The sequence below is a fragment of the Schistocerca americana genome, chromosome 1, assembly GCF_021461395.2.
Source record: "Schistocerca americana isolate TAMUIC-IGC-003095 chromosome 1, iqSchAmer2.1, whole genome shotgun sequence".
Lineage (NCBI taxonomy): Eukaryota > Metazoa > Arthropoda > Insecta > Orthoptera > Acrididae > Schistocerca > Schistocerca americana.
Genome location: NC_060119.1, coordinates 831,884,633 through 831,907,764, shown reverse-complemented (window position 1 = coordinate 831,907,764; position 23,132 = coordinate 831,884,633).

Sequence of the window (23,132 nt, the reverse complement as noted above, 5' to 3'; positions counted from 1 at the left end):
TTAATAATGAATAAAAAATATGAGTGCAGGTAAGCTACTACAAACAGCATAGTGAACACATTATTGTGGTCGAGATAGACACGAAGCCCACGCCTACTACAGTAGTACAAGTTTATATGCCAACTAGCTCTGCAGATGATCAAGAAATTGATGAAATGTATGATGATATAAAAGAAATTATTCAGGTAGTGAAGGGAGACGAAAATTTAGTAGTCATGGGTGACTGGAATTCAACAGTAGGAAAAGGAAGAGAAGGAAACGTAGTAGGTGAATATGGATTGGGGCTAAGAAACGAAAGACGAAGCCGTCTGGTAGAATTTTGCACAGAGCATAACTTAATCATAGCTAACATTTGGTTCAAGAATCATGAAAGAAGATTGTATACATGGGAGAACCCTGGAGATGCTAAAAGGTTTCAGATAGATTATATAATGGTAAGACAGCGATTTAGGAACCAGGTATTAAATTGTAATACATTACCAGGGGCATATGTGGACTCTGACCTCAATCTATTGGTTATGAACTGCAGATTAAAACTGAAGAAACTGCAAAAAGGTGGGAATTTAAGGAGATGGGACCTGGATAAACTGAGAGAACCAGAGGTTGTAGAGAGTTTTAGGGAGAGCGTAAGGGAACAATTGACAGGATTGGGGGAAAGAAATACTGTAGAAGAAGAATGGGTAGCTTTGAGGGATGAAATAGTGAATGCAGCAGACGATCAAGGGCTAGTAGAAATCCTTGGGTAACAGAAGAGATACTGAATTTAATTGATGAAAGGAGAAAATACAAAAATGCAGTAAATGATGCAGGCAAAAAGGAATACAAACGTCTCTAAAATGAGATCGACAGGAAGTGCAAAATGGCTAAGCAGGGATGGCTAGAGGACAAATGTAAGGAGGTAGAGGCTTATCTCACGAGGGGTAAGATAGATACTGCCTACAGGAAAATTAAAGAGACCTTTGGAGAAAAGAGAACCACTTGCATGAATATCAAGAGCTCAGATGGAAACCCAGTTCTAAGCAAAGAGGGGAAAGCAGAAAGGTGGAAAGAGTATATAGAGGGTGTACACAAGGGCGATGCACTTGAGGACAATATAAAGGAAATGGAACAGGATGTAGATGAAGATGAAATGGGAGATATGATACTGCGTGAAGAGTTTGACAGAGCACTGAAAGACCTGAGTCGAAACAAGGCCCCGGGAATAGACAACATTCCATCAGAACTAATGACAGCCTTGGGAGTGCCATTCCTGACAAAACTCTACCATCTGGTGAGCAAGATGTATGAGACAGGCGAAATTCCCTCAGACTTCAAGAAGAATGTAATAATTCCAATCCCAAAGAAAGCAGGTGTAGACAGATGTGAAAATTGCCAAACTATCAGTTTAATAAGTCACAGCTGCAAAATACTAACGCGAATTCTTTACAGACGAATGGAAAAACTGGTAGAAGCCAACCTCGGGGAAGATCAGTTTGGATTCCGTAATAATGTTGGAACACGTGAGGCATTACTTATCCTAGGACTTATCTTAGAAGAAAGATTAAGGAAAGGCAAACCTATGTTTCTAGCATTTGTAGACTTAGAGAAAGCTTCTGACAATGTTGACTGGAATATTCTCTTTCAAATTCTGAAGGTGGCAGGGGTAAAACACAGGGAGTGAAAGGCTATTTACAATTTGTACAGAAACCAGATGGCAGTTATAAGAGTCGAGGGACACGAAAGGGAAGCAGTGGTTGGGAAGGGAGTGAGACAGGGTTGTAGCCTCTCCCCAATGTTATTCAATCTGTATATTGAGCAAGCAGTAAAGGAAACAAAAGAAAAATTCGGAGTAGGTATTAAAATCCATGGAGAAGAAGTAAAAACTTTGAGGCTCGCCGATGACATTGTAATTCTATCGGAGACAGCGAAGGACTTGGAAGAGCAGTTGAACGGAATGGACAGTGTCTTGAAAGAAGGGTATAAGATGAACATCTACACAAGCAAAACAAGGATAATGGAATGTAGTCGATTTAAGTCGGGTGATGCTGAGGGAATTAGATTAGGAAATGAGACACTTAAAGTAGTGAAGGAGTTTTGCTATTTGGGGAGCAAAATAACTGATGATGGTCGAAGTAGAGAGGATATAAAATGTAGACTGGCAATGGCAAGGAAAGCGTTTCCGAAGAAGAGAAATTTGTTAACGTCGAGTACTGATTTAAGTGTCAGGAAGTCGTTTCTGAAAGTATTTGTATGGAGTGTAGCCATGTATGGAAGTGAAACATGGACGATAAGTAGTTTAGACAAGAAGAGAATAGAAGCTTTCGAAATGTGGTGCTACAGAAGAATGCTGAAGATTAGATGGGTAGATCACATAACTAATGAGGAGGTATTGAATAGAATTGGGGAGAAGAGGAGTTTGTGGCACAACTTGACTAGAAGAAGGGATGGGTTGGTAGGACATGTTATGAGGCATCAATGAATCACCAATTTAGTACTGGAGGGCAGCGTGGAGGGTAAAAATCGTTGACGGAGACCAAGAGATGAATACACTAAGCAGATTCAGAAGGATGTAGGCTGCAGTAGGTACTGGGAGATGAAGAAGCTTGCACAGGATATAGTAGCATGGAGAGCTGCATCAAACCAGTCTCAGGAATGAAGACCACAACAACAACAACCTGTTTCACTTCCCCCCTCCCCTTCCCACTCCCCACTTCTCGCCTGCCCACCGTCTAATACCTGACTGCACATAGCTGCCCTACCCTCTCTCCCTGCGTGCTCCCCAGGCAGCACTTCACTGTCTGTTACCCCTATCCACCCCAGCCTCCTCATTACCCCCACCAAGTCTTGCCACTCTCATCATGCACTGGTGCTGCTGCTCACAGTGTGGCTTCAGTTGCCTGAAACTGCAGTCATGTGAGTGTGAGTTACGTTTGTGTGTGTGTGTGTGTGTGTGTGTGTGTGTGTGTGTGTGTGTGTGTGTGTATTTTTGTATTTTTTATGAAGGCCTTACTGGCCAAAAGCTTTATTTGTGATAGTATTTTTGTTGTGCCTATCTGCGACTCAGCACCTCCGCTTTCCTACTCATAATATTGTCAATTTAATCTCTCCTCTCCCAGAAATTTGCGTCTCAGACATGTTTGGATCATAGGAAACGGCACCAAATATGTCAGTGTAATACTACAGTTCATTTTCCATATATCTGAGTGAAACCAGTTCTCGCCTGCCCAAGTTTATCTGATCTGTACACTGCATATTTCCCTTAACTGTAGTATGCTTTACAGTAAAATTTGTATGGAAAATTTTCTGAGTGAATTACCTATTCTGTACCTAGAGCTAATGCTTATGTAACCTAGTGTACCATTCAGATGAGTTTACTTGTGTCAATACAACTGCCAGGTTTGATACTGGAGAGTTTCACGAAATATATTCCCTCATCACTTTTAAGCGTCTATTCTCAGTTGCAAAAAATATTACGCACTGTCACTGTTATTTCAATGTAAACATTTTAAATCATGCAGGGGAATATAATGATAAAATGATTCCAGCAAACCTCAGAAATTTTAGCTGCTTCAGTCAAAGAGAATTAGGACCAAGTCTTGCCCTGCCCTCTTTTTTGTATTAACCGGTTTGCTAGGAAGAAGGTGCTGGTGGCCACAGCAGATAGCTCTGCTGTAGCCGGCAGTGGTCTCGTGGTAGTTAACATGGTAAAAACTAGTTAACAGCATTTTTACACTTTACTCTTACTGAGCAAAAATATTGGTTTATAATATCAAACAGTGGGAGAAATATGTTGAAGACGTTATAATGAGCTGATTACATTACATTTCACACAAAATCAAATATTTCAATAATTCTCAATCTTTCAGTGAACAAGGTGGTAACAAAATAATATATGAAGGAACCAAGGAAAATTAAGTGACTAACAAGAGAAGTGAATGAAATATATACCAAAGAAATCGGCAGCCCAAGTGAACTAACTTCTTTGGTCTCTTATTTGCTTTCTTGCTGTTAGAAACTAAGTCTTGATTCCAATATTTGAGCTGGTAAAAGTGTCTCATTTTAACTAATATGTTGATCAACAGCAGCTTAGTTTCTTCACAGAAACCTGGAGGAAAACTTGGGATAGCCATCAACAAGGCCACAGTTTTTCTTGTGATAATGTTCATCAAAAACTGAAACCATTTGATCTTCACAATCCCTCAAAAATCTGCTTTAAAAGGTGAAATATATTATCACTTATCCCAACTTTTATCTGTATGCCTTCCACATACCTCGGTAATGTACAGACAGATGGAAGCATAAACATTCTGACAAAAATCTATATGCCTGTGTGCTGTAATATAATAAATTTAGTGTCAACAGCTTATTTTCATTTTTCCATCCTGCTGCATGTTTCTCTTTCAATCGCATACTAATCTGGCTTAACAACAAGTCAAGGGCATCTTTTTTTAAATATCGGGATCCTCCAGTCTTCAAAATTCATTTGTACTTGTTTACTTGATCCTTCTGACATAGTTTCTGTTCCTGTCTGTACTTAAAATGATAGGCACTTTTCTTGTGATCTGCACATTCTGACACTTCACACACTTTTCGCTTTTTTGAGATACGAACAACTGCACTTAATCTAACCACTTCCTTGTAAAAGCAGGTCTGTGATGATGATTCACATGGATCTGCCACTGCTACATGGAGAGTTGAACTGGCTGCTTCTGTGTCATAGGACTGTTTTACAGTTTTGTATGGATTGTCGAACCTTTGTGGCAGTTTCATCTTCATCGTCAGTTAAGGTGGCTTATTTGGGAAGTCCAACAGTGAGTACTGCATTCCACATGAGTTTATTATTGTCTGCATTCATGAACTGGTTTTATTTCAAGTGTAGCGAGCAAAACTTAATATTGTCTCATAGAAGAAGGGGTAAGTAGATGAAAAACGAACACTAACTTCACTTAATGAAGGTTTATTCAGCACTTGCACATACAAGAGTGTGAAGCGAACTGTCTCCTGCCAGAACACATATGGTATATATATTGGAGGAAGCAAAGGAGGAACTCATAAGAATCAAGGGAGATAGGGGGGAGGAGGGTGGTTGGGAACTGGCAGCTGGTAGCAGGATAGGAAGAAAGAGAATGCGATCTGACAGTTTTATCATCAACACCAAAAACAGATATTTACCGCTGCCAGAATTAAGTGGAGAAGAGCCCCAGGTATAACAAGGCGCAGGAAATGTGCAGCACACTTCAACTGAGGCCAAGAAGCCTAGGAATGTACAAAGTGTTAGGAGGAAGAAAGTGCTGCTGCTAGGTAGTAGCCGTGGGTGAGGTGTGGGCCCTCAGGTACAGGAAAGTTTAGAGGGAACATACCAGGCCACCAGTATCTGCAAACCAAATGCTGGGCTAAGTCACGTGATAGAGGACCTATGGTCTTTATGTAAGGACTTTACAAAAGAGGATCATGTAGCGATAGTGGGTGGGGTGGGAAACAGTTTGGACAGGGATGGGGCATATGACGTAGGTAGTGATCTGGACAAGATAACTTCCCTGACTCATGGCACCAACGTGCACTTTGTTGAGCTGTTCCAGCGTCATGATCGACTACATCTTGATGGAGCTGAGAGGCGAATCAATGTGGAGTTACGGATGGCTCTGAGGACAGCCAACTTTGCTCATGTTTCTCTGGTGCCCTTTGGGACTATCAACAGATGGGTTTTCACTAGGCATGGCCTACACCTAAACACAAATATGGACAGGGAAAAAAGTGAGGTAGCTGTAAGAGATTTCGGACTATCAGACCATCTCTGTCAAATAACAACAGTAAAATCAGGCATCGAATCATTCCATAAACTACTAGCCTACAAACGACACCTATCAGAAATGAAAATAAAAGATTTTTCAAAATATTTAGAAAAACAAAGCTGGGATGAAGTGTATAAGGGAACCAATGTGAATATGAAATTCTCTAAATTCTCCACATTGTTTAAATTGAACTTTGAAAAGGCATTTCCAAAAGTAAGCATGTCTGTATCAGCAACTCACAAAAACAGATGGATAACAGCAGGTATTAAGAAGTCCTCCCAAACACTTAAACAACTCAATTCCATGAAAAGGATATGCAATGATCCAGAATTCTTCAATTTCTATCATAGATACAAAAAGATCTATAGGAAGGTGCTGATTGCTGCAAAAAAGTCATTTAATGACAAAATAATATATAATGCACACAAAAAAGCAAAGCAGTCTGAGACGTTATAAAAAAGGAAACGGGGAGAGGCAAACAAGCACAGAGTAACATACTGCTAACCGAGGGGCATAAGATAATAAATGATCCACAACACTTAGCAAACTATGTAAACGACCATTTTTCAAGTATTGCAGAAAAGTTACAGCAAAAATTCCCCCAAACAAATATAACACCTGTAAATAATGTTGCACTAAATACAATGATGTTACTTCCAACCACAGAGAATGAAGTCTATAAAACTGTTCAAAAACTAAAAAATAAAAAGTCGGTAGGCTTAGATGAAGTACCAATGTGTGTACTGAAACAATACATAGGGATTATACAAGGCCCCTTAACAAATATAATAAATGAATCCTTCACATCAGGGACATTTCCAGAGCAGTTAAAACGGACAAGAGTTATACCTATGCTTAAGACAGGTAATGCAGAAGACTTAGAAAATTACCAGCCCATTTCCCTGCTGTCACTATTCTCAAAATTAATAGAAGCAGCTATGAAAGACAGATTAATGAATTACCTGATTAAATACAATCTTTTAAGTGAATCACAGTTTGGTTTCCGAGGTGGCAAAAATACGGAGTCAGCCATAGTAGAATTCTCAAAAGTTGTACTTGATGCTCTTGATAAAGATGAGTGTGTCACAGGCATATTTTTGGATCTTCTAAGGCGTTTGATACAGTTGACCACAAGATTCTATTAAATAAATTAGAAGCGTTAGGAATAAGAGCGGTAGCTAATAACTGGTTCCGATCATACATAACAGATAGGGTACAAAGAGTAGAGACAACACATAGATCTAAACATTTAGTAAAACACTTATCAGAATCAAAATACATTAGTATAGGGGTTCCACAAGGCAGCATATTAGGACCAATACTGTTCCTGATATACGTCAATGACTTTCCCTGTAGTGTTACTCATGGTGAAAAACTTCTCTTTGATGATGACAGCAATATTTTAGTCACTGAGAAAGCAACAGAACTCCTTGCCAAGAGAGCAAATGAAACTCAAAAGGAAGTTTATGACTGGTAAATAAGCAATAAAGTGACATGTAACACAAAGAAAACTAATGCCTTGAACTTAGAGGAAAAATGACAATGTTAAATTAAATGTAGATGGCACCTCTATAGACTGTGTAACAAATGCAAAATTTCTAAGAATGAATATTCATTGTCAGCTGAAGTGGTGTGAACACACAAAGGTACTTGCAAAGAGAATGTCATCAGCATGTTATGCCCTTAGAATCCTATCATCAGTGTGTAACATGCACTGTCTTTTAGTTACATATTATTCATATGTGCACTCAGTTCATAGCTATGGCATTCTTTTTTGGGGAACAAACATACAAAATGTGAACACAATTTTCAAAATCCAGAAATGAGTCATAAGAATACTAACCAAAAATACTAGTCGAGCTCATTGTAACGATCTGTTCAAAACACATGTGAATACATTTACACATTGTACACATCAAAAATAATATTGGTAATTACTACGCAAACAGCTCTGTCCATGACCATCCAACAAGAGATAGACTCAACATACATTTACCAAGAAAAAATAAACATAAAACTCAAAACAGCATTTTCTACCAAGGAGTAAAACTGTACAATAAATTACCAAAAGAGATTAAAGAAATTTCAAAAATACACTTATTTAAAAAGGTAGCTAAAAAGTACCTGTTATGCAATACATTTTATACATTGAAGGATTACTTAGCTAAAACAAAGTAGGGGTTTGATAAAAAATGTTATACAAATAAATAATAATAATGATTATAAAATATCCAACATTCCACATAACACCTTCACTTTGTTTTTTTTTCCTTCTTTTTCCTTTCTAGAAATACATACCAGCAAGCTATGCATAGCACAATACTAACACCTCCTCCTCTTTCTGAACTCAGCATCACACTCATTATGGAGGGATGCTGACTCAGTTTTTCAGGACAGCAAATGGGAAGTTGCAGAACAGAAAATGGCCCAGAGATCCCCAGTGTGTGTGTGTGTGTGTGTGTGTGTGTGTGTGTGTAGTGAGTGTTATGAAACAATGTGTGTATAGTGTGTGCAGTGACTGATAGTGAGATATGAGTGACCAGTGTGCCATTACATTTTTAAATAAGTTCCTTGTAAAAAAAGTATTGAATATGAGGAGTAAATCTAATGATTGTCCCTAACTAGACGTTTGTAAATATGTGTGTATACGAATTAGCATATTATAAATTGATACAAATTTGTAAATACTTTGATGTGTCCTATATCCTTGTAAAAAGAGATCTATGGATGAATAAAGCTACTACTACTACTACTACTATACAGCTACAGAACATTCCAGTACAATGAGTCTTGCCATTTGTGGATACTTCTAGAATGTTCTCAGACCGAATAAAGAAATTAAAATTTTTCAGCTGGACTGAGTTTTGAACTCATGACCCGCCATGCAACAGTCTAGTTTCAAAACCACTACACTACAGCGACTGTGCTACTCAGCTTCTTCTGTGACGTTGCTCCCTTGTTTAGAGAACAGCATCTTGATGTTACGTCGTCCTAGTCCGGGAACGAGCTATCGGTCCTCCATACTCTGACTCCCCATGATGGAGGGCCCCTTACCACTATGTTCTTCGTCACCTTTCCGCTTGTTGCCTGTCACTGGAGCTTCGAATTTACCCTGGGTTGCAGGATCCTTATAGGGCTTCATTCGAAGGACGTGTACCATATCTCTGATCTTTCGTCATCTTGTGTCGGGGTCGAAATCTTCAACTTCATATGTAACATCAGACAACTGTCCTTCAACCTGATAAGGTCCAAATTAGCGCCTGAGGATCTTCTCAGACTAACGGTATGAACAGGAGTGAATATTCAGACGAGATCACCAGGCTGGTAGACAACAGGGCAGTGGCTCGCGTCATACCTTCGGCGCCTGCAGCGTGCGGAGTCGAGCTAAGTGCCGAGCTTCCTCAGCTCTGGTACCTGATGTAGTCGTTGTCCACGTCATCAGGATGTAACGGAAACACAGTGTCCATCGTCGTCGTCGTCGCCTCACGCTCATGCACCAAGAAAAATGTCGTAAATCCTGTGGTGTCTTGTCTGGTGGTGTTGTAGGCAAACGTCACGAAAGGTAGCACCTCATCCCAGTTACTCTGCTCAACGTTAACGAACATCGATAGCATGTCGGCCAAGGTCTTATTAAGGCATTCAGTAAGCCCGATAGCTTGCAGATGGTAGGCAGTCATCATGTGATGAATAATGTTGCACCGATGGTTTACCTCTGTCACAAGATTTGATTGAAAAACTTTCCCTCGATCCGTAATTAACGACCTTGGGGCACCGTGTTTTAATACAATGTCTTCTACGATGAATTTGGCTACCTCAAATGCTTCGGCTGTTTTAACGGCTTTTGTAATGGCATAGCGCGTCAGATAATCAGTGCAAACAATACTCCATCTATTGCCACTAGCAGACGTTGGAAATCATCCGAGGAGGTCAATTCCAACACGCTGTAAAGGTGTTTTGGCTGGTGGAATTGGTATGAGTCGGCCAGGTGGTTTCTGAGGAACTGCCTTTCTCCTCTGGCATTCTTGACAGTGTGACACATAGTGACGGACACTCCTAATTAAACCTGGCCAGAAAAATCTCTTGCGGATCCTATCGTATGTCTTAATAAATCCTAAATGTTCGGCCCCAGGTGGGTCATGGAATTTCTGTAGAACAACTAAGTGCATGTCTTTAGGAATCACTGGTAGGTACCTCTTTCCAAACGGATCAAAGTTTTTCTTGCAGAGTAGTCCATCTTAAATTGTTCTTTCGCATCCTCTGACCGATTTAAGGTAAGCATAATTTGATATATCTTGGCGTCCTTCTTCTGCTCAGCAGAGAGATCCTGGAGTGCAGCGAGACAGTCACTATCTTCATCAAAGTCTTGATGGTCTTGCACAGGGTTTCTTGAGAGATAGTTGGCAACTTGGTGTTTTCTTCCACTTTTGTACACCAAGGTAATGTCATACTCTTGAAGACGTAGTGCCCACCTCTCAACCAACAAAGTGAATGACGGTCTGTAAGAACTGTGAATGGCCTTCCATAGAGATACTGTCGAAATTTGCACATGGCGCAGATCACAGCAAGACATTCTATTTCTATAGTTGAGTAGATTCTCTCGGCTTTTGTAAGTGTCCTAGAAGCATAGGCTATAACCTTCTCTTTTCCATCCGAAATCTGCTCCAGAACAGCACCGATCCCATACCCACTGGCATCAGTGTGTAGTTCTGTCAACATTGTCAAAAGCTTTCTCTAAGTCTACAAATGCTAGAAACGTAGGTTTGCCTTTCCTTAATCTATCTTCTAAGATAAGTTGTAGGGTTAGTATTGCTTCACGTGTTCCAATATTTCTATGGAATCCACACTGATCTGCCCCGAGGTCGGCTTCTACCAGTTTTTCCATGCATCTGTAAAGAATTTGTGTTAGTATTTTGCAGCTGTGACTTATGAAGCTGATAGTCCGGTAATTTTCACGTCTGTCAACACCTGCTTTCTTTGGGATTGGAATTATTATATTCTTCTTGAAGTCTGAGGGAATTTCGCCTGTCTCATACATCTTGCTCACCAGATGGTAGAGTTTTGTCAGGAATGGCTATCCCAAGGTCGTCAGTAGTACTGATGGAATGTTGTCTACTCCCGGGGCCTTGTTTCGACTCAGGTCTTTCAGCGCTCTGTCAAACTCTTCACACAGTATCGTATCTCCCATTTCATCTTCATCTACATCCTCTTCCATTTCCATAATATTGTCCTCAAGTACATTGCCCTTGTATAGAGCCTCTATATTCTTCTTCCACCTTTCTGCTTTCCCTTCTTTGCTTAGAACTGGGTTTCCATCTGAGCTCTTGATATTCATGCAAGTGGTTCTCTTTTCTCCAAAGGTCTCTTTAATTTTCCTGTAGGCAGTATCTATCTTACCCCTAGTGAGATAAGTCTCTACATCCTTACATTTGTCCTCTAGCCATCCCTGCATAGCCATTTTGCACTTTCTGTCGATCTCATTTTTTAGAGGTTTGTATTCCTTTTTGCCTGCTTCATTTACTATATTTTTTATATTTTCTCCTTTCATCAATTAAATTCAATATATCTTCTGTTACTCAAGAACCTCTTCCAGCCTTTGTCTTTTTACCTACATCACTTACTGTTCTATTACTTAACACATTTGTGGCCACAATAGAACTATGATAATGATTTGATTTGATTGAAATGCAATTGGTTTGGTCATTTTACATATATTTTATGTAGCTACATACATTTTAAATAGCTACATAATAAGTCTACATTTCTAACACGGTCAAGGAATATACATGGTTTACATTGTACACATGCACCACCATTAAATATATATGTGTCATGAAGAATGGCACAAGGAGAAACAGTATGTGTAACACACTGCATATGCTGAGAAAAACATTTTACCAAATATAAATGAGATATGTTTGATAGATGCATTAAGTATAAATGCACTATGAAAATAAAACGGAACAGTATGATACAATAACTTTTCGGAATAGCTCAAGTAATATAGTGGTCGTATCAGGAGCTTTAGTAGGTTTGATCATTTTTATTACGTGTTTGAAACTTTTCTATCATATAGAAGCTACCTTTTCGGAATATTTCTGAAGACATTCAGCGATACAATGTGTGCTGTAGGTGGTAACATATTAAATAATTGTATCTCTATGTACCTGTAACTCTTTTGCGTTTCCTGGAGTCCAGTAACTGAGATGCCTATCATCTGCCTTTGACATGTGTCACACTTACATATAGACTCTTAGAGATTATGACTGTCTTGGTATTGCTTGATACGCACCAAGCAGCTGACACAATGATTGCACTGTCAGTACACTTCATTCAAATTAACGTCAGAAAGCGAAGTTCCAAGGAACGGACTGATTTGTATTTACAACAAAACGTGACCGCATTAATAATGTGCATCAGAATATTTGTACAAATACTTCCATGGGGCATTTTGCAGATGACACATTGTCACCACTATGGCAGTATGACATGAAACAGGAATCGAGACTGTTGATGGCGAATATGACATATCTACATTGTATCATGACTGCTATCTTGGACTCACCCACAGATATTCCTCTGCTCTCTGATTAGCGATGTGTGTTGCTGTCGATGTCCCAACAGACTAAATGCCTAGACAAACAGTTTCATTACATTCGAGGAAAAATGAATGATGGTCCTATTCTTGGATCCTGTGACAAGTCAGAAATCAGTTGGCATGCATGTTTACAAAAGCACTTATCAAAGAAAAATTCCACTCAGTCAGTTCAAACAATTGTTATTGCTGTTTGCTCTAACGTCGGATTTATTGATGATGTCTTGTTTTATTACTGTTATTATCAAGAATACTCTCATATATATTTCGTGAAAGTAAAATTAATAATTTCAAAATTATTTAACATCCGTTTAATAAAGCGTTTAACACCCTCCTGCCTTAGTTAAGCATTAGTGTGACTTCTTATCAATGTTGATTCATTATCATTATAAAATTATGCATGTAGCTCATGTCCCACTGAAGTACAGTATGTCAATATCACTTTTAAATAATTCATCATCTCAATTTAGAAAACAGTCTTTTAGTCCCATTTTCAGTTTTATATTAAAGTCAAAGTAATCATACTTCTTCACTTCTTACGATGTTTTACAATCATTGAGTTTTGATCACTGTATTGTAGTGTCTCCACAGAGAATGAATCTATTAAATTCTCACAGATGCACTGCCCAACATGATTGCCACATGAAAGTTGCGAAAATTTTGAATAGCAAGGAACAGAGTCGTAATTAAAGTGATTTCAATAAGTCTTTTCATCTTTCTGAATATTGAAAAACTATGTAATAGTAACCAATTCTTCATCTTTATTTACTACATTCCTCTGGTTGCTGCAGATTCGTTTCTCAATGTGGTCGCCATATGAAATACAACTCCTGTTTTGGGTATATCTTTCTGCTTTAAATAGAATTAATTAATAATATACTAGTATTCTTCTCTTTGAAATAACTGTCATTCGTTTTGAAAGGGTACAGTACAGCCCAGCATTGAAAATAGGTACAACATACTTCATTATTTTTGTCAGAACAACACATTTTTTTTGAAAAATAATTTCAATTAATACAGCGAAGCCGGATACCAGTGTGGGAAAGAATACAATTTATTTATTTAATTGATCACATGTGCACTCCCACAAAATAAATCCCTACATCCAGTTTGGTGAGATCTGTGAAATGAATGAATGTATGGTCGTCTGCTAACCGCAGATAGTGAATGTGAATATATGATCATCTTTGAGACGATCCTTTGGCCACCTTTGGTGGGACCAAAGAGATGAAATTTACCTGAGCTCTGAGCACCTGAAATGTGGCTGACCAATACGGTAGCAAGGTTCTCCCCCACTTCAGCAGCGGTGCGAGAGGACCTGAAGAACGGCTATGTTTCGGTACTCTGCCGCTGGATCTTGTGCTGTTAAGACCTGTCTTAGTTGTGCTCCGTGAAGACAAAAGAGTGGAGACATGGTATGCATGTGGAATATTTAAGAGTAGTTTGAAATAATAATTTCTCTATTTCAGGAACTTTTGTGGGGGAGAATTAAATGTCAGGCAGGTAATATTAATGGGATCGTAGTAATCTTCGGAAGTGACCAACGGTCACAATGAAACCACGTGTAGCAATAAGTTGAAATACTTCCGTGTGCTTAAGTTAAGCTGAATTACTAGCGTGTGTACTATAAGTTGAAATATTTAAGAAATAGCGTGTGCAGGACTTGAAATTAGAGGCGAGTACTTCCACATGGTGAGTACTGTGTGAGTCTCAATCTGTGTATGAGACAAAGGATAAAGAGAAGTACTCATCCATGGTATCAGTTGCAGACTCGTGCGTGTGATGAATATGTTCTTAATATTACTTTGCGAGATATGTTTCCGTGTGACGCTTGATTCAAACTACAACACTCTGAGAGAGAAACAAGGTGAGTCAGCCGTCTATCCAGCAACGCCACTTGGCTTGCATTGCACAGGAAGACGTGCATATATCTCCAGAGTTCATAGTAGGAAAGTAGACTTACGAAGTGGGGCAGTGTCGTGTGAAACTGGGATAAATATTAATTGAAGTGGGAAAGCTGAAAGTGATAATGTTGTGACTATTGCCTGTGTTGTATTTCATGTTGTAGTGTGGTGTATGTCATGTAATTTAAGTATGTGTGGTTTGCATGGGAGAGTAGCAAGGTAGTTTCAAAAGATTAGTGGGTTATGCTTGTTCCTTCTGTACCGCTCGATCTGGAGGAAAGTTTCGTGATGATGATTGTGAGAGTCGAAGTGTGAGATATAATAAAAGATCCGCCATCCTATCCAGAAAGTGTACTGTAGCGTTAAATAATTACGAGACCATAAGGTAGAGAATCACCAATGTAAAGCCATGCCCACTGGGTGGAATTTCTCATGTGTTATTGTTGTAGGTTATAGAATTTGTGTGTTTAGGTTATAGAATTTATCGGAATAAATAAGATAGTGAAAAGAAAAAGATTGGTGGACTTTTCCTTCGAATTGTATGTTGTCATGATGTCCCGAATTTATAATGTGTGCGCCATTCATATTCAGTGCGGTGGCCACGTGTTGATAAAAGCCGTTAAATAATAGACAAAAAAGAAAATGTGGTATTGCCAGTGCGTAGTGAACAGTCAGGGTTCTGTAAATTACTGATAGTCAGATGTGCGTTTCCGTTGCGTATTATTCATACAGGAGGATAATTTGTAACTTAATTGAGAGTACGAGAGTTCATATTACTAGATAAATAAGAATGAATCCACTCGCTTGGCAGACCACTCATCTTGCAGGCCTGACTGCTTGATGCCACAGTATGAGCAAAGCATGTGGGTGCCTCTTAGTTTAAATAACTGTTAATCTTTGTTTCAGATATACATATGTCTGACTTGAACAGAGACAGGCTCAAATTCTAACCTTATCTTTTGCATAATCACATACTTTACATACTCTCTGACTTTATCTTCGATGTTCATAACATGAAGTACTGTGAGGTCCTCCTAGACACACTGTATGGCGATGGTAGCCTCGTTCAGCACCTGCTGAGCCATAGAGGGTCTGAAGATGAACTTCATTTGCCTAACACTGCCCAGAGAACACCTCAAACAAATTGAAAAATACAAAACAAGTAATTGAAAATATAGAGGATAAGTCTATATCAAATAACATCCTTTGGAACCATTTTGGTCCCTTTCAATTCAAGTATGAAAACCAAACAAACTGTGTACATGCTTGCTCATTTATAATTGACAAGGATACAGAAATGTCTGCCACACGTAACATTAGTAAAACTTTTTGTACTACTGTACTAATTCTAATTATAAAATAAGCTAAAACATTAAATTTCAGGATTTATACTCTACAATAGAGTAAAAGGAGGTGCCCAACAGAAAGTTCCTTAATTCAGTCTTAAACTGCATTACATTGTCTATTTCACATATAATTTGGTATGGTAGTTTGTAGCTGACATAAACATATACCCATGCATCTTACTCCCTTCTGTCTTTATGGAAGCTGCTACTGGTTGTAATTCTACATTCATGCTTTGTATTGTGTTTGGAGAAAAGAGAAATAATTGTAATGACAGTGGACTTAAATGAATATATATGTATTGTGAACTAGTTGTCAATATAGCAGATTTTTGAAGAGGTCTCTGTAGAAGTTCTAGAATTAACATCAGATATAACTGTCATTCTATTTTCTGAAAATACTGTCCCTGTAAGTTCCATCCCCCACAAGATGATTCCATAACACATTAAGGAATGGAAACATCCAGAATAGACAAGCTTCTTCATTTTTTAAATCACCTACAGCAGCAATCATTTCTACTGCAAAAGTAGTTGAACTACGGCACAACATGGCGTTTTCCTATTAGTTTGTAGTCCCAGAAGCTTAACACTCTCTATGTCTTTTGTTTCTTTGCTTGATAAAACTATTTTATTGTTTTTGGAGTTCTATAAGAAGTACTGAACTGAATGTCTTGTGTACACACTAGAAATTTCAGTTTAAGTCTTCTGTCAATATTGCCTCATTCTGCTTGGCAATCAAGAATATTGAAATAGCACCAAACCGTTTCATAAATGATTGAAAATTACCACATGGAACCCTGAATATTGTGACTTATCATTAACTGTCTACCCAAACTTAATTCTGCAGCACAAGCATCCAACATGCACGTAATTGCGAAATGTACAGTCATCATGTCTTTGTATTTGTATCCTTTTTTCACGTAAGTGACAGCTTGTTGGACTGATTGTAATTAAGTTATTACAGTTTGGGGTAAATGAGTGTTACTGCTTGAGTAAAGAGGAAGGCACTTTAAACACTAGAGACAGAGTAGAATTCATTAATGGTGATAACAAGACAAAAAGTATGCAAAGGAATGAAAAATAGTGTGTCAATTGGAAGCAGAAAATGTATAAAAACATCATATGTTCCATTGAGTTATTGCTCATCTGCACACAAACATTACAATATTCTTAGCACAACAAGCTATGCTATATATTATTCCAACTCTTGTTTGCTGATTTTAAAGAGGCAATTGATAATTATCTACAACTAAAGTCTATTCACTGAGAGCTGGGACGAAACAAAAACAGTGTCATGTGAACGACTACGCTCGTTTCCAGAGAAAGCATTCGGTGTTCACGTGATACGTATGGGTGTGGAAAATCCTTGGCGCACGCTTTGCAGCTGGCGGCGTTCGGATGGCTGCCGAGCTGTCACAGCGGACCGTGAGAAACCTGGGCAACAATGTACGAAATAAATTTAACAATAATGTTAAAGTAATGTTATACTGAGTTCATTCTGTCGAAGCAGATTTATTTTCATTCGGGTTGCTAACAAAACGCTCCATTCAAACACAATTAATTGTTAATTTTAATAACAATACCAGTAATAATAATGATGAAGGACGAAACAAGGTTCACTCTGTCGAACTTGAACTGTTTTCATTGAAGTTTATAAGAAATCGCTCCTCTCTCTCCTCTATAATGCAGTCTAATTTCAACATTTGAGTTTTCACGTTTTCTACGACACGGAGGACGCACTTGTTCCGGTCCTCTGCAGTCACTGTTCTTACTGCTTCTTCTAGCAGTACTTTAACTTCCGGCATTTTGTATGTTTTGTTTTTCGCTGCAACATAGCCTTTGATTCTGGCCCACACTAACTCGATGGCATTTAATTCACAGTGGTATGGAGGAATTCTGAGAACAGATTTCCCTGCATTCTTCGCCATTTCATCTATTGCGTATTCGTTGTGCGCAGTTCTGTGATTTTTAACTATATCTAAAAGTTCTTTCTTCAACATACCGTCTTCGAAATCGATGTTTTTAGATTTTATTGACTCTGATATTTCGTGCTTATTGGAATTCGCATTGGGAACTTTTTCTTTTCTGCGAGAATGGTACGGCGCGTTATCAAGAACGATAACTGCATTTTCCTGAAGCCGAGGGAGAACAGCTTGAAACCACTTCCCGAAGGTTTCGGAGCACATCTCCTCATCATAATCTCCACTTTTCTTTAATTAGAAAGTCCACTAACATCCTTCAGCGAACCCTGGTTTGCTGCCAATGTATGCGATAATCAGACGTTTCCCTTTACCTGATGGTTCCTTGCTTCCGGTGGATAATCCAGACAGAAACGCTTGTTTTGAGGAATTTATAGTGTCATCTACCCAGACGTAACTTCGGGTATGTCGTGCGTTCACCCACGTCTCTTCCAAATAATAAATGGGTCTGCCTTCATCTCTCAACCGTTTAATGGCTCGAAGATTACGCCGTCTCCATAAAATGATGTCATCCCTGTCTATTAGCAAGCTATCGCGCCCACGCTGGACATATTTGAAATTCATTTCTCTCAATAACTTATAAAATGTAGCTCTCCAAAATTTTCTCAGATCTGCATCTTCGTTCACGACTGTAAGCACTTTGTTAGTTGTTGGTAATTCGTTACGAAAAAAAAATCGTGTACTTTCCTTCGTATCGCATTTCTATCGAAGTCATCAACACTTTCAGGAAGTTTCTGTCGTAATTTTCCTTTCTTGGGAGACTTCAAAGAGTGTGTGGCCTTGTACTCACTTATCACACGATACGCTGAAGAACGTCGAACACCTGTAGCTGCAGCTGTTTTCGAAACAATGTCACTCATCGACTACTCTGGATGTAACAGTTCCGTTTGATACACATTAAGCACCATGTGCTTCTGAGAAGAACTTAATGATTTATTCTTTGCTCGCTTCTTTGGTGGACTCAGAACTGACACGTCGACCTCGCTCGCTGAATCCGTGGATGACATAATGAGGACAGCCGTATGAGATTCTAATGAAATAAGTGAATATATAAAATAAGATACAATGTGACGCTATTGGATGCGCACATAAACTGTGAATGCTCAGCGTGACTAAAAACACATTTACTTACTCTAATAATCAACAACTAGTCTTTCAAGGTCTTTACAGATGAACTTAAGATATCCTGAAATCGTCTATGTACAACACCCACTAACGAGCTCACACCTGCAACTGAGATGGCCACACTGACTGAGCACCGCGCCTGTGAACCGCACAATGCATCGCTCATAAAGAACAAACGGTTGCACCCATCGCATTCGAACAAACTACAAAATTAAATTCAAACCTTTCTGAAACTCTTCTCGCTTATACCCCTACAAAAAAAATTTAAAGGGGAAAAGTTTGTCGCTTACTATATTTCCGATGATGATTTGGTAAACGTTCTGCATCAGACGTGAGATTTTAATTTATTACTTCACTATTACTGACTCTATAGGGCAGAAAATTTGCAGAAGTCATCAACATATAGTACTGAAGGCAATTATAAAATTATTTTGCTGTGCGACACACAGTTTAGGAGATATGGCGTGATAAATATAGAGTAACGCAAAAAAACAACTTTTACTGAAAGCTTAAATAGTTCTCTTTTTCATTGACAATAAATTTTGATGTAACGTAAAAAAGGGTGTCGGAAGGTAGTTCTCGGATCACTTTATCATGTTCAGGTGCCAAACTATAAAAAACACAACTTTCATTTTTTTAATTTCTGACGCACCTGCCTTGTACACCCCTCGACGGCAGCGCTATGGTCACGCGCCTTGCCGTGTTTACAGTACGTCTCTTGTTTCGGTGAATGGAGTATAGAGTGGAATTTTTCTTTGACAAGTGCTTTAATTAACATGCACACCAACTGATTTCTGATCTGTCACAGGATCCAAGAACAGAACCATCATTCATTTTTTCATTAGTGAAATGATATTGTATGTCTAGACATTTAGTCTGTTGGGACATTGGTAGCGACACACATCGCTAACCAGACAGCAGAGGAATATCTGTGGGCGAGTGAAAGACAGCAGAGTGGTGATACGATGTAGACATGTTATATTCGTCATCACTAGTCTCGACTCCTGTTTCCTGTCATACTTCCATAGTGATAACCCTTTGTCAACTGCAAAACACGTCATGGAAAGTTTTCTATGAATATTTTGATGTGTATTATCAAAGCAGTCCTGTTTCGTTGTAAAAACATATCACCCTGCTCTTTGGAACATCGCTCCTGGGTTTAATGCGCGTGTAGTATACTGACATTGCAATCATTGTGTCGATCATCAACCTGTGATAAAACACGAATTTAACGTGGCTATGAGTAGAAGATTACTGATCAAAACAATTCCTACTACTCTACAATGACAGCCAACAAACAAATTTTTATTGGACTTAGAATGTACACAAAATCAGGAAGTAATGAACTTCATGAGCCAACTGGGATGCCTGCAGCACATAACGCGACCAGACATTCACCTGCTTTGCACATACCTACACAGTCAGTTGGTTGTGCTGACATCTTAGGAGCCATGTTTCATACTGTACCATCACCTCATCAAATTCTGCTGTCGCCAACACCAGCTTGGCCGACCGTAACACAGCCATTACCAACCTCACAGAATAAGCTTTGAGTCTAAACACACAGATTCGACCATAACAACTTGCTATATGAATTGCCATCATGTAATGTTTATTTAGTTAACTAGGCATTTCAGATGACAACACCCAATTTGTCGTCCTGATTTATCATCTGGCAGAAAACATCAGTAACGACATATTAGCGCCGCCTACCCACAAAAAGTATTATGCTGCCAAATCTGCTCTGTTACAACGACTTTTATGGATATCCAAGCAACAGTTAAAACAAGGTATCTATGACAATAAATTGGCTGATAGAATGCCATCTCAGCTTTGGTGACAACTCTGAGCCACACTTGACATTAACTTCCTGCTGGATGCTGGCCTTCATATGCTCTGGATTCTTAAACTTCTGCCAAAACTACAACTGCCAGTGATAGCACACAAAGCTGAAACCGAAGAAAAACGGTTAGCTCTGGCGGACAGAATATTTACTGTACTAGTGCACCACGAGAAAATCAGCAACAAGTATAAATTCACACCACATAGCACATGACCATCGCTGTGCACCCAACCCACTGACCCGACATGATCCTCAAAGATTACTCACAAAGAGGACGTCATCACCCATCATCCAAATGGAACAACAAGCAGCCACCACACCATTTCATTGGTACCTAGATACAAGGCCACCATCATGGTCGCAGTTACGCTGGTACCATTGTTAGTCCTGCACCATTGGACATAACTACTTCACACCGTGTGTGTTCCTCCACAATCCAGACATGGGTGATAACAGACACATAGGTTTGCATCATAGTGTAAAGTCTCCAAAGGTCACTACAAGTGATTCAAGCACATGTCCCCTCAATGGCACACCTGGGAGTCTGACTGTACATCTTCAACCTAACTTCAAGACAGGGCATTTTGGTAGACACTGGATCCAACATTAGCTAAATACTGCTGGAGAGCACATTGACATTGAACAAAACATCATCACTACACTTCACTTGGCTAATAAATCAAAAATCATGTTGCACAGTACCTACAACTGTTGTTTCATCACCAACACACATGGACCTTTTACTTCATGGGCTTCACAGAAGTGGCAGTGGGAATTGGCTTCCTACATCACTTCTATCCCTCTCCAGACATACAACATGCTATACTCCTGGAGCAGAATATGGGCTGCTGCATCCTAGGGCAATTCGCCCTGAGAACCCCATTCCTACATGACGTAATATGCTGTCCATCTGGGCAACAAACGTCAATACATTCAGGGAGAGTGTCATGATGGCAGAAAAACTGCTGTTGCCACAACTGTGTTACAAAGACTATGACCCAGTTCTAACACACTCTGCCCCAAGAGTCTTTCCTACAATGAATCAAGGACAAATCTGCTGCACTCCTGCTAGCACATGTGCACCTCTAAGTCTTCTCATGCATCCATCACTCTAATGAGTCTGAGGAAGAAAGCACGGCCTCACCCTCACCAACCAAGCGTGGACCTCCATGGACCCAGCACCTGTACGGCTAGTGATCTGATGGCATGGCACACCATGAAGGTTAGTATAGCGCACTCTGCCTCGACGCACAGCACCTTGGACATAGACCACTCACCCTCACATGATGGGAGGAGCTTGTATGACAAATAATGGCATGATGCCGGGTCGCCAGTATGACACAAGGTTCCGGATAACTTCCGTGATGCGAAATTGGCGTTTGACGAAGTGTTATGGGCACCGATATTACGCCCATCCGACAGGCTGTGGGCTTCGCTGATCAAATTAGTACCGAAAAAAAGACGGAACCTTGAGACTCTTAAGGCGACTACAGATTGGTCAAAACCCTATGACAGGAACCCAGTACCCAATAAACAATATTTCATCCACCTGCTAGTAGGTGCAGCTATATTCATTGTCACTGAGTGCAAAAATTTTTCCTAAAAATCCTGATGCAGAAAGATGATATCACAAAAACCACAATTAACACACTGTTTTGTCTCTGTGAATATCAATTTACACCATACAGGTTGAAGAATGCGGCACAAATGTGGTAGTGTTTCATTGAAGAAGTACTTGACAAGTTTCATTTCTGCTTTGTCTGTTTGGATGACTTCTCATTTTTCTGACTATCCCCAAAGACCACAATCGATCCCTGAAACAATTTCTCACTGCTCTGAGAGATGGGGGTCTGGTGATGAACGTCAACAAATCTCAGTTACAGGACGCAGAAGTTGTCTTCCTTGGACACTGCAGGAATCAGACCAATCCTGGACCGAACTGACACCGTAAGACAGTTTCCCCTTTCTCAGAATTATCATGAGCTCCATCGATTCTTAGGAAATTCGAACTTTTATCAGCATCACCTGCTGCAAGCAATGGCTTTATGAGCACCCCTCACTGACACATTGTTTGCTAACGAGCAAGGGATGTGGAAGATTGAGTAGATAGCAATAACGAAGGAGACATTCGAAATCACTTAAGATTGGTTTGCACACATAATTAGTTTGTCCCACCCCTTTCCAGACACACAACTCACAGTCAGCAATGATGCAAGCAACGCCACAACTGGCGCTGCACCGCAAAAGCTAGCGACTGTGGAGGCACAACCTCTTCAATTATTCTCACAGAAACTCACATCCTTTCAGTTCAAATGGTCAGTCTTTGACCGAGAGCTCCTCACTGTTTATGAGGCAGTGAGATATATTCTTGAAGATATTGTAGGCGGCATGTTGTAGTGTTTACAAAGCACTTCTCTTTATACCTCATTATATTAACATCTGGTTTGTATTTAAATTTGACTGACGATATGGAGGTGGATTCACTAAGCCACAGGTACAGTACGTCCACAAAATCTCTCTGCAGTGGCGGTGGCGACCTCCACGCATTTTACCTTGCGGGACATGTAATGTTGCA